General features: G+C 39.4%; 1 protein-coding gene across 7 annotated transcripts in view; it reads right to left on the bottom strand.

Moving 5' to 3' along the window:
* The window catches only part of LOC139761399 (Fanconi anemia group J protein homolog), a 1968572-nt gene that overhangs the window by 1206444 nt on the left and 747783 nt on the right, over window positions 1-14345 (bottom strand). The window contains exon 1 of one of the 7 annotated variants that reach the window (XM_071685552.1): window positions 6468-6511. The exons of the other annotated variants lie outside the window; for them this stretch is intronic. The gene's annotated coding sequence lies outside the window, so the exon portion shown is untranslated. Of the gene's footprint in view, window positions 1-6467; window positions 6512-14345 lie in introns of those variants that run through there. 7 annotated transcript variants of the gene reach the window in all.

Raw genomic sequence — 14345 nt, 5'->3', positions numbered from 1 at the left:
TGTCACTAAAACATTAGCCAAATAAGCAATACTTATCCATGATAATGCACTGGACACTCCACTTCCCCTGTCCAGATTAATCAAAATGTTAAGGTGGAATTCATCCCACCCAAAATAAATACTTCATTTTTCCATCCCATGAAACAGGGCAATTTTGCCACCTTCATGGTATATCACCTGAAGAGGATATTCTACCAACCCCTCATATACAAATCTGGATGGTAAAGCCTTTGATCAGGCAAGAAAAAAAAAAAAAAAAAAAAAAAAATAATAATAATAATAATAAAATGAATGCTATGGGCAACATTGCTAAACAGAGGAAACAATGCTCCATATCTGGCAGACATTTGTAACTCCTGCCCAAAATGTTGGCTTTGAAGAAATCGAGAAGTGGCTAATTTGCTGGAGTTACATTAAGGATTCTACCAATAAAGATTTCATACATCTACAACAAGCCCGTTTATAGCCAAAAGGTTAACAGAAATAAATGACCAATTTGACAAGACTACTGTCCCTGCTAATGACAAAGATCCCAACCATGAATATGCCCTGGCATTCTCTAAATGGCTTACCAATCTTAAAAATGGCTCTGGGTAGACTTACAGAGAAAGAAGCATGATACAGCTAACATTAGGGAGTTCTTTAAAAGGCCAGGGAAAACCACCTCCAGTTGGAACAAATGCTGCATCAGATGACTCAAGGAATGATGAAACAAGCCTTGTTCCATCAATCCCTGTAACCCTCACATCACCGAATTCCACTCCACCACCACCTTAAACCCTTACCTTCAAGTTTTACAATAAATCCTTTATATATCATCTGCAAAATCTATGATATGACAACAGCTGCCGAATCACATAATTCAGAGAGTAGACCGACCTAACCTCCTTCCTCCCTCCCAGGAATCCTCACTAGCCCCTTTCTACTCCATCACCATCTCAGGTTCACCTCACCACATTTTCTAAACAGTTTTCATTAAATATTAGGAGAGTGTGGTACACTGTTTTTAACCTAAGTTATTCTTATGTACAGTAACCAGGATAGCATGAGAAAACATGCAGCAAGCAAGGCCATCTCAGGTGAAAATAAAAAAAAAGGAGAAACTGAAGGAATTAAACAGGGCTCAGCAAGGATTTGCAGCCCTGATTCTTATGGGCAGACAGGTTTTAGGGGTAGGGAAAGATGAAAAGAAAGAAGGGAATTCCAGTGCTTTGCTGGTATGAGGAAAGAAAGAATCATCATACTTGGACAAGCCATATGTGGCCGCTCTTAACACTGAAACTATGGGAAGCAACAGCCAGACCCATGACACAGGTTGCATTAGTGGAAGGGACATATGCAGACAGCTTGAGAGATCAGTGGTCAAAATAGTACATGCAGAACACCCCTTGGGAGTGCTCATCCTCCTTGAAGGCTCAGACTGGGGTGTCTAAATGTGTGTGGATGTAACCAAGATGAGAAAAAAGGAGAGATAGGTAGTATGTTTGAGGAAAGGAACCTAGATGTTTTGGCTCTGAGTGAAACAAAGCTCAAGGGTAAAGGGGAAGAGTGGTTTGGGAATGTCTTGAGAGTAAAGTCAGGGGTTAGTGAGAGGTCAAGAGCACGGCAAGGAGTAGCACTACTCCTGAAACAGGAGTGGTGGGAGTATGTGATAGAGTGTAAGAAAGTAAACTCTACATTGATATGGGTAAAACTGAAAGTAGATGGAGAGAGATGGGTGATTATCGGTGCACATGCACCTGGGCATGAGAAGAAAGATCATGAGAGGCAAGTGTTTTGGGAGCAGCTGAGTGAGTGTGTTAGTAGTTTTGAATGCAAAGGTGAGTAATGTGGCAGTTGAGGAAATAATTGGTGTACATGGGGTGTTCAGTGTTGTAAATGGAAATGGTGAAGAGCTTGTAGATTTGTGTGCTGAAAAAGGACTGGTGATTGGGAATTCCTGGTTTAAAAAGAGATATACATAAGTATACGTATGTAAGTAGGAGAGATGTCCAGAGAGCGTTATTGGATTACGTGTTAATTGATAGGCGCACGAAAGAGAGACTTTTGGATGTTAATGTGCTGCAAGGTGCAACTGGAGGGATGTCTGATCATTATCTTGTGGAGGCAAAGGTGAAGATTTGTAGAGGTTTTCAGAAAAGAAGAGAGAATGTTGGGATAAAGAAAGTGGTGAGAGTAAGTGAGCTTGGGAAGGAGACTTGTGTGAGGAAGTACCAGGAGACACTGAGTACAGAATGGGAAAAGGCGAGAACAAAGGATGTAAGGGGAGTGAGGGAGGAATGGGATGTATTTAGGGAAGCAGTGATGGCTTGCGCAAAAGATGCTTGTGGCATGAGAAGCGTGGGAGGTGGGTTGATTAGAAAGGGTAGTGAGTGGAGGGATGAAGTAAGATTATTAGTGAAAGAGAAGAGAAAGGCATTTGGATGATTTCTGCAGGGAAATAGTGCAAATGACTGGGAGATGTATAAAAGAAAGAGACAAGAGGTCAAGAGAAAGGTGCAAGAGATGAAAAACAGCAAATGAGAGTTGGGGTGAGAGAGCATCATTACACTTTAGGAAAAATAAAAAGATGTTTTGGAAGGAGGTTAATAAAGTGCGTAAGACAAGGGAACAAATGGGAACATCAGTGAAGGGGGCTAATGGTGAGGTGAAAACAAGTAGTGGTGGTGTGAGAAGGAGGAGTGAGCATTTTGAAGGTTTGTTGAATGTGTTTGATGAAAGAGTGGCAGGTATAGGGTGTTTTGGTCGAGGTGGTGTGCAAAGTGAGAGGGTTAGGGAGAATGATTTAGCACACAGAGGTAGTAAAAGCTTTGCGGAAGATGAAAGCCAGCAAGGCAGCGGGTTTGGATGGCATTGCAGTGGAATTTATTAAAAAAGGGGGTGACTGTACTGTTGACTGGTTGGTAAGGTTATCTAATGTATGTATGTCTCATGGTGAGGTGCCTGAGGATTGGCAGAATGCTTGCATAATGCCATTGTACAAAGGCATAGGGGATAAAAGTGAGTGCTCAAATTACAGAAGTATAAGTTTGTTGAGTATTCCTGGGAAATTATATGGGAGGGTATTGATTGAGAGAGTGAAGGTATGTACAGAGCATCAGACTGGGGAAGAGCAGTGTGGTTTCAGAAGTGGTAGAGGATGTGTGGATCAGGTGTTTGCTTTGAGGAATGTACGTGAGAAATACTTAGAAAAGCAAACGGATCTGTATGTAGCATTTATGGTTCTGGAGAAGGAATATGATAGAGTTGATAGAGATGCTCTGTGGAAGGTATTAAGAATATATTGGGTGGAAGGCAAGTTGTTAGAAGCAGTGAAAAGTTTTTATCGAGGATGTAAGGTATGTGTATGTGTAGGAAGAGAGGAAAGTGATTGGTTCTCAGTGAATGCTGGTTTGCAGCAGGGGTGCCTGATGTCTCCATGGTTGTTTAATTTGTTTATGGATGGGGTTGTTAGGGAGGTAAATGCAAGAGTTTTGGAAAGGGCAAGTATGCAGTCTGTTGTGGACGAGAGAGCTTGGGGAGTGAGTAAGTTGTTGTTCGCCGATGATACAGCACTGGTGGCTGATTCGGGTGAGAAACTACAGAAGCTGGTGACTGAGTTTGGTAAAGTGTGAAAGAGGAAAGCTGAGAGTAAATGTGAATAAGAGCAAGGTTATTAGGTACAGTAAGGTTGAGGGACAAGTCAATTGGGAGGTAAGTCTGAATGGAGAAAAACTGGAGAAAGTGAAGTGTTCTAGATATCTGGGAGTGGATTTGGCAGCGGATGGAACTTATTATACTTTGTCGCTGTCTCCCGCGTTAGTGAGGTAGCGCAAGGAAACAGACGAAAGAATGACCCAACCCATCCACACACACATGTATATATATACACGTCCACACACGCAAATATACATACCTATACATCTCAATGTATACATATATATACACACACAGACATATACATATATACACATGTACATAATTAATACTGTCTGCACTTATTCATTCCCGCTGCCACCCCGCCACACATGAAATGACAGCCCCCTCCCCCCGCATGTGTGCGAGGTAACGCTAGGAAAAGACAACAAAGGCTACATTCGTTCACACTCAGTCTCTAGCTTTCATGTATAATGCACCAAAACCACAGCTCCCTTTCCACATCCAGGCCCCACAAAACTTTCCATGGTTTACCCCAGACGCTTCACATGCCCTGGTTCAATCCATTGACAGCACATCGATCCCAGTATACCACATCATTTCAATTCACTCTATTCCTTGCACGCCTTCCACCCTCCTGCATGTTCAGAGTTGATAACTGAAGAGTTGATATCCGGAAAACTAATGACACTGAAGGATTTTGATACCACTCTTACTAATAGGAAAATAGATGAATAAACACCTCACATGAATGAGTGGTACTCCATACTAATGCAAAGTAAAGGGCCTTCCTAAATTCCAAGAGGATTGCAGAAAGGTGATAAAATGCACCTGAAATAATGAAGAAGGTCCAGGTGATAAATGAAAATTATGTTCATAGTAGCACTTTATTTCTTCTCTGCATGTGTCTTAAAGATATGCTTGACGATCTCCATCCCAATGATGCAAAGCCATACTTCCCAACCTGTAGCAGGATGCACAACAAAAACTAACCTTAACTAAGCTCCTTTAACCTAAAACTGCTAACATAAACATAAATTTCATTAGTCAACTGGATCTCCTACAAAATTACAAGCGTACAAGGCCGTCTCTACTGCAACCCTCTTGGAATTCATTGTTTTAGGACACTGCAAATAACACCCCTAAAGATATGGAACACCTTTTCACAAGAAAAATAACTGACACCCTGAACTTTTGAGATGCAGATTTTGTGATAATAATATCATTAGAGGGTTGAAGTGTAATGTTTTGAAAAAAAAAAAAAGGAAATGAGTTACACAAAAAAAAATACATATGGAGAGAATGTGCTTCCTTGTGTTGTCAACTTCAACAGCTTACTACTTCCCCATTTTGAGATGCATCTCACATCATGGTTTTCAAATCTCAATTTGAGACAATTCAACTTGTGAAAGTAACCAAGAACACAAACATGTTGCAAGACAGGGTACAAAAGTATGAGTTTAATTATACATAAATGCTAACTTTGAATTCAAGCAATACCAGTCAGCAAAAGCAGTATACTTTACAAACTGGGATAAAGTTGCATCTGATAGTATGGATCATTTTTTCAATTCTGCAATTATGAACATATATCAAGAAAAATATTCTCTAGCTGTCATGTGTAATGCACTGAAACCACAGCTCCCTATCCACATACAGGCCCCACAAACCTTTCCATGATTTACTCCAGACGCTTCACAGGCCCTGGTTCAGTTCATTGACAGCACGTCGACCCTGGTATAAATCAATAAAACCTAGGAGAACCTTACCTGGTATAAATCAATAAAACCTACGAGAACCTTGCCTAAGCTCTTTAGCAGCCAAGATTGATCTTGATTTTCAATATCCTAGTCAAAGACGTATCAGACACACAATCTACCACTGCACCTACTTCTGACAAATGTCAACAAACAGGCAACAGATGAGAGGCCATTCATACCACACTCAACCTTAATCAAGCCTCTACCCCATTCAGTACCTAACAGCTCAGCTCATCAAATCAATTCTAAAATATTTCCACAATAAATATAAGCTGCTTCAGGAGATCAGATGAGGTTGTCATAGTTTCTGCTGCTTTTTTACAAATGATTGATTTTCTAAAGTAATCAATCCTACATTTCCCCTATTAGCATCTTATTTAATATCATACAATAAATGAACTGCTTCAAGTCATGTTCCCCAGCGTTGTATCTATTCTCTCGACATTATACTGTCTTAATACCAAATACAATCGCACAATATCCAAAACTCATTTAATGCACAGTAAATTAAGACTACACTTACAGACATCAATCTATTATATGACAAACTGGTTTATCCACATTAGCCATTTATCTAGAATGGTATTATCTTTCTTTTCATCTTAATTTGCTTTGCAAAAGAAACAAACTGCCCATCCTACAAACCTAACATAAGCAAGCAAAATGTGTAACGGCCATACATTCATATAATGCAATCACTGCATGTAGAATGGACCTATGCCAACTATAATGAATCCACTGATATTTTCTTCGATAATGATTCGTCACTTTCGCTTCTTCCTATTGCAAATAGGTGCCATAAAATACTCTCAAATCTAAGAATGAGGTAGATTCAAACTTAACCACCTATAATAACCAATAACGGCTCGAGATCTTTGATCAGCTGATCGAGATTGGGTATGTTGACTTAGCACGATATGGCATAACTGCTCTAAATATTTTCATATCGGGTCAAATTTAAGCGATATTGTCCTATTTTAATAAACAGACTAAACTTAAAACATGAATCAGTCAGGGACTCTAATCTAATAACCTAGGCAATTCAAGTACAAAAGTAAAATATTTACTCACTCTTGAGATTGGTTTGGCGCGCAACGTTATATGACGTCACATGTAAACAAATATGGTGGATATGAAACGCTCAGAGGTAAAAACAAAACAGACAACTATAGTCTCATATGAAACTATGAAAATGGATTGTGAATAATATAATGTTGTAGAAAAGTTTAATGTGTGAAAATTTTACATAATATAATATGGTACTAAGCACAAAATAATGAAAGAATTTCAGTTAATGAAATGCACTTTCATGGCGGGAAACTGTAGCCAATCGAGACGACACAGATGAACAACTGACGTTAGTACATATTTGGATTTAAATCAAGAAAATGCCTCCCATAAGACTTGAGGTAATTATACATATTCTCTTATCAATGTGTGTTTTTATGGATGTTTTCTTTTATATCTATATAAATTCCAATGAAACTAGATGAAATATATGTTGTTGATAATATACAAGTTGTCACCGTATTCAGGCCATTAGGAATGTATGTAGATTGCTCACAGACAAACATCAACGTCATTTATTGCATGACTATCCTTCCGTATATATCTTACATACATCTGAAATAAACTGAAAATGCAATGCCCTTATCCCTATGTCATCAATCAAATTTACTTTGTCTTACATTTTTTATCAGTTTTCGATCAACCTATTCTCTTTACACACTGTCATGCACTATCTACTCGAGCGTCCATATATTTACGTTAAACATATTCATATATAAATAGTTAATTTTATAATAGCCTAGCCGCGATAAGGGCCGTCTTCGAGTTGTGCGAAGCCTTCTTTACTGCCAAAATAAAAAAAAAAAACATTTTGATTTAAAGTTATTAATGCTATCTTTTTCAACAACTTCGGTTGGCAAGGTATACCATTCATCAATGAAATATCGAGAAATATTTCTTTACATCCAGTCTCATATTTGGCTTACGTATCTTTGGGCGACCCAAAGTTTGGATATCTCTTAATTTGAAAAAAAGTCAAACCTTCGGGACCACGAATAATCAATACACTTCGATTATATCAAAACTTAATATCTGCATCTCTAATGATAATGTTTCTTTTAATCTTTACATGTAAGGTGACTTACCTATATCTATAATCATTCCTGGGGCACTTCTATGATTTCTTCCAATGTCAATCCTATTTTGTTAATAAGGTCTCCATGCTTAAATTGCGTATTCAAGATGTGGTCATACTAGGAATTTGTGAAGTGTTATATTTTCTTTGCTTTCATCCGTATAGAGTCTATGTATACGGACAATAATAAAGAAAATATGATAACCACAGAAGCCAATGTGTAAAGGGATCATTTCAGGCCAATGCTCATCCTAACCTACCCTTACCATTAAAGAAAAATATATAGTTTTACTGGGATTGATTAATGCATTCGTCGAGAATATATATCAGTGGTTACTCCTCTGAAGGTTAGGAAACGCCATGTAGGCGGGGTAATACCTAGGTCAACATGCATTACTGTCCTGGCTGGCGCCTATTGTCATGACTGGCGACTTTCCTCTGTGGCGACGCTTGAGCTTCGACCCTTGTTGCTAGCATCACAGTTTATGCCCCTCTCACACTGCCTCAAATACCTAGATACACTTAACGTATCTTAGTTATGTTTCCCCGGAATATTAACTTATTCTTTTCGTTTATCATTTTCATTTATACGCCTGGCTTTATCGAACTCCTCCCCTATGAGGTTACACGAAGAGAAAGTGACGTGAGACGAGGCTGATCACAGGGAGTAACGTCCGTTAAAGAACTCATTCCAAAGTTCACATTTTCCGGCTACTGAAAGTAGCAGAGCTTTGAGCCACAGGTACCTCAAAAAAAAGTCCTAGGTAACACTTGGACTTCATCTTAGAAAGGTATTTATGAATAAATGTGGTAATTACGAATAAATCTATACTTCACGTCTCACACAGCCGTGTTAAAAACCGGCAATTTTACTGCAAGCACGCCGCATTCGAAGTAATTGGGTTAGTACCCAAATTTTGCCTGATGTGTGTTTAGGAATCGTAGTCAAAACCATGGGCACAATCGTATGGCCACAGACCTGGCCTTCAAGGGCTGGGTTTAAGAACAGGGTATCATACCCTATCATAGCCTAATCCAACAAACTATGAGGTTAAGAACAAAAAGACTATATTTTGGGCACAAAAGATAGACTTATTAGGTAAAGTAGATTACGTAATATATATATATATATATATATATATATATATATATATATATATATATATATATATATATATATATATATATATATATTGGAAAGGATCACAATTTTGCGCGTGATCAAGATATTCCTATGAGTCCACAGGGAAAATGAAACACGAAAAGTTCCCAAGTGCACTTTCGTGTAATAATCACATCATCAGGGGAGATACAAGAGAGGAATATAACAGTCAGTTGATATACATCGAAGAGACGAAGCTAGGACGCCATTTGGTAAACATGCGATTGTCCAAAAACATGTTTTTGGACAATTTCATGTTTGCCAAATGGCGTCCTAGCTTCGTCTCTTCGATGTATATCAACTGACTGTTATATTCCTCTCTTGTATCTCCTCTGATGATGTGATTATTACACGAAAGTGCACTTGGGAACTTTCCGTGTTTCATTTTCCCTGTGGACTCATAGGAAATGGTTTGGGCACATGGAGAGAATGAGTGAGGAAAGATTGACCAAGAGGATATATGTGTCGGAGGTGGAGGGAACGAGGAGAAGTGGGAGACCAAATTGGAGGTGGAAAGATGGAGTGAAAAAGATTTTGTGTGATCGGGGCCTGAACATGCAGGAGGGTGAAAGGAGGGCAAGGAATAGAGTGAATTGGATCGATGTGGTATACCGGGGTTGACGTGCTGTCAGTGGATTGAATCAGGGCATGTGAAGCGTCTGGGGTAAACCATGGAAAGCTGTGTAGGTATGTATATTTGCGTGTGTGGATGTATGTATATACATGTGTATGGGGGTGGGTTGGGCCATTTCTTTCGTCTGTTTCCTTGCGCTACCTCGCAAACGCGGGAGACAGCGACAAAGCAAAAAAAAAAAAAAAAAAATATATATATATATATATATATATATATATATATATATATATATATATTTTTTTTTTTATACTTTGTCGCTGTCTCCCGCGTTTGCGAGGTAGCGCAATATATATAATATATATATATATATATATATATATATATATATATATATATATATATATATATATATATATATTTTTTTTTTTTTTTTTTTATACTTTGTCGCTGTCTCCCGCGTTTGCGAGGTAGCGCAAGGAAACAGACGAAAGAAATGGCCCAACCCCCCCCATACACATGTACATACACACGTCCACACACGCAAATATACATACCTACACAGCTTTCCATGGTTTACCCCGGACGCTTCACATGCCTTGATTCAATCCACTGACAGCATGTCAACCCCTGTATACCACATCGCTCCAATTCACTCTATTCCTTGCCCTCCTTTCACCCTCCTGCATGTTCAGGTCCCGATCACACAAAATCCTTTTCACTCCATCTTTCCACCTCCAATTTGGTCTCCCTCTTCTCCTCGTTCCCTCCACCTCCGACACATATATCCTCTTGGTCAATCTTTCCTCACTCATTCTCTCCATGTGCCCAAACCATTTCAAAACACCCTCTTCTGCTCTCTCAACCACGCTCTTTTTATTTCCACACATCTCTCTTACCCTTACGTTACTTACTCGATCAAACCACCTCACACCACACATTGTCCTCAAACATCTCATTTCCAGCACATCCATCCTCCTGCGCACAACTCTATCCATAGCCCACGCCTCGCAACCATACAACATTGTTGGAACTACTATTCCTTCAAACATACCCATTTTTGCTTTCCGGGATAATGTTCTCGACTTCCACACATTTTTCAAGGCTCCCAAAATTTTCGCCCCCTCCCCCACCCTATGATCCACTTCCGCTTCCATGGTTCCATCCGCTGACAGATCCACTCCCAGATATCTAAAACACTTCACTTCCTCCAGTTTTTCTCCATTCAAACTCACCTCCCAATTGACTTGACCCTCAACCCTACTGTACCTAATAACCTTGCTCTTATTCACATTTACTCTTAACTTTCTTCTTCCACACACTTTACCAAACTCCGTCACCAGCTTCTGGAGTTTCTCACATGAATCCGCCACCAGCGCTGTATCATCAGCGAACAACTGACTCACTTCCCAAGCTCTCTCATCCCCAACAGACTTCATACTTGCACCTCTTTCCAAGACTCTTGCATTTACCTCCCTAACAACCCCATCCATAAACAAATTAAACAACCATGGAGACATCACACACCCCTGCCGCAAACCTACATTCACTGAGAACCAATCACTTTCCTCTCTTCCTACACGTACACATGCCTTACATCCTCGATAAAAACTTTTCACTGCTTCTAACAACTTGCCTCCCACACCATATATTCTTAATACCTTCCACAGAGCATCTCTATCAGCTCTATCATATGCCTTCTCCAGATCCATAAATGCTACATACAAATCCATTTGCTTTTCTAAGTATTTCTCACATACATTCTTCAAAGCAAACACCTGATCCACACATCCTCTACCACTTCTGAAACCACACTGCTCTTCCCCAATCTGATGCTCTGTACATGCCTTCACCCTCTCAATCAATACTCTCCCATATAATTTACCAGGAATACTCAACAAACTTATACCTCTGTAATTTGAGCACTCACTCTTATCCCCTTTGCCTTTGTACAATGGCACTATGCACGCATTCCGCCAATCCTCAGGCACCTCACCATGAGTCATACATACATTAAATAACCTTACCAACCAACCTATATATATATATATATATATATATATATATATATATATATATATATATATATATATATATATATATATATATATAATCTATGCATTAAGTAGAAAGTATTAAGTTCACTTCATTCTATGCACATTCCTATATTTACCAGAGTGATAAACACACGCTTTCTCCTGTAAAATGTAACCTCAAATTGAAGTGTGTCATATAACCTGAAGGTGTTACCCCAGGCGTCCTCTGCAAGTGACGGACTTGTGAGTTATGACTGAACTGGAATATTTTCTTATGTGTTAGATAGATGACTTTATTTAGGGTGATAATCATGAGAATCATGATAATCGCTCACCAGGTTTATACATAATGCATACAGCAGTGGAAAAAAAAATGCTTACGACTTGCTAAGCATGTGACCAATCCGAGTCATGATTGTCTCGGACTGTCGAGACCTATGCTAGCCCGGAAGTAATCGTATGGGATATCCGGGACACGTGTGAGTACTCGACTCGGACGGCCAAGATTCATTCTAGCCTTGGGGGTAATAGTCTCGAATATTCAAGACACAAGATAGCACCATAGTAATCGTCTCGGGCATTGAGACTCATGCTAACCCCAGAGTAACCGAGACACGAGCGCCGGAATAATCGTCTCGTATGACACACACACACATACTAGCCCCATACAAATCGTCTCAAACTGCCGAAGCTCACACTAGCGCCGGAATAATAGTCTCGTATGACACACACACACACATACTAGCCCCATACTAATCGTCTCAAACTGCCGAAGCTCACACTAGCGCCGGAATAATCGTCTCGTGTATCAGATACACATACTAGCCCCATACAAATCGTCTCATACTGTTTAAGCTCATGCTAGCTCCGGAGTAATCGTCTCGGATATCCGAGACACATACTAACCACAGTAAATCGTCCCGAACTGTCTGAACACATGAACAGTTTGACTGTCATGCTTAGACTACTATTTCACCCTACGTGATGCGATGGTAGGTTTTTCGGCGCTGCGCTTATTTTGTATTTCTAGTCTAGGGGTCTGAAGATGCTTGAACCTTTAACCTTCACTGATGTTTTGTTTCTTACGGGTGTCATGAATAACAGTGTATACCGGTATTTCGCGAAAGTATGTTTCCTTTTATGTTTCACTGAAGTTCTGTTGTATACTGTTAATTACTTATATTCAATGAAGTATTATTTCTTTAAAATTTCCTCAAAGTTTGGTTTCTATCTATATAATGAGAAATACAGTATGTAGTGCACAGACATCACACAGAACACATTATGTAACCAACGTTAGTCATTTCGTATTTAACCATTTTCAAATAATTCATTTCGTAAATTTATGGCACTTCCCAAATTTGTGACACTTCCTGTTTTACATTTTGTATCGAATATGCAGCAAAGGTAATGTTACACTTACAGCTTCATTTCTTTCTCATGTGGCTGGGGTGAGCTTCATTAACCATGCATCTGACCCGTGCTGAGGCCCTTCCTGTTACCTCTACGTTGTCACGAGTTCGAGTAATTTTTTCTTCATAAGTTTAACACTGCGGATGAATTAAGGTACGATGCGAGTCTAATCAATGATATGGATACGAGACAGCTGAGGCTGTCATTGTTAACTGCTTTCACTCAGAGAAGGTACCTCTGATTTGTCTCCTCTCTTCCCCTTCGATCGAAATGTTTCCTGCTTGCCTGAACGTGCCGTCTTTTTTACCTACCTCCCGTGTTAGAGCCCCACCAAATATCTTCTGCCTATCCACAGATAATTTTCTAAGCCAGTGCTCACACTATCATAGAACCCTTAAGATTTATCACGTATGACTTTCTGAACGTTTTCTACCAGCCTCTTTGGTAGCTTTACTTCATCCAGATTATTCATGCATTTGCTGTTAGAGTATCTGTTCTATTCCATAAGTTTACACATGCGATCGTCAATGACACTAGCATGTCGTTAAGAGCGTTTTCTTTAATGCTTTTCGTAAAGATGGCACACGTGCTTCCTGCCATATCCTTAATTTCAATCCCTCATTTTGCCAGATACCGCAGTGAGTTTGTTTACATCTCACAATACAGTTTCATTGCATGTCAGTGTACCTTTCTCAATCCCAGTTTGGTAATGTTATGTATAATAAGTCTTCAGCTATAATTAGACTTTGCAACTTTACATTTAACTTCCTGCGTAGCGGTATCTTGTTCACTCTTTTTTAACAATTCACATAAGTCCTTTGGGTTAGTTGCGTGTTCCGTGACTAGAACTGAATATCTTTAATGAAAACGGATGTTGTTTGCGAGCATTTTGAATAAGTCCGTTGCTCTTGTATATATATATATATATATATATATATATATATATATATATATATATATATATATATATATATATAGTGGACGATATGGTATGGGCAAATAACATACCCCAAGTGAGGCCATCGTGGGTGAAAGAATAAGTTGTAGAGAAAGATCGAAATTAACCAGAGATCCGCAAGTGTCTGCAGGCCTGACTTAAAGACAAGAAAAGTTATATGAAGAAGGAAAGAGATAAAAGATGGAAGAGAAGTGGTAACGAGCAATCCTCGAGTGGCTGGCGTCCACACAGAAGCTCTGAAAAGCAGCAGCCAAACGCGTGCCACGGGTCCAAACCTTGGAGGGTGGTGGAGACATGCGGAAAGCCCACGAGAATGATGGCTAACATAATATCTACAGAACAGAGAGAAAGAGGAGCACATCGCAGAGTATCGACAGGGAAGGTTAAAGAGAGGTGACGGAAGGCTTTTGATTCCACTCTAGTTAATAGAGAAGTGGAGGATGTGTGAACAGTATTGCAGACTTGGGCAAATAAAACCCCTGTAGAGGCGAAACAACACCTCACAAAGAAAATAATTACGGCACCTATACAACACTCCCAGCTTTTGGGATGCAGACGTTGTGATGCTGATTGTGTAGGGTTTTCAGGCTAAACTGGAGGATATATGGTTATGCCCAACATGTTTCTATCATTACAGGATTGAATTGCGATGTAACCAGAACTGCG

The sequence above is a fragment of the Panulirus ornatus genome, chromosome 3 (assembly GCF_036320965.1).
Source record: "Panulirus ornatus isolate Po-2019 chromosome 3, ASM3632096v1, whole genome shotgun sequence".
Taxonomy (NCBI): domain Eukaryota; kingdom Metazoa; phylum Arthropoda; class Malacostraca; order Decapoda; family Palinuridae; genus Panulirus; species Panulirus ornatus.
Note: the sequence above shows the minus strand (reverse complement) of the source record. Positions and strands in the feature narration are given on the sequence as shown.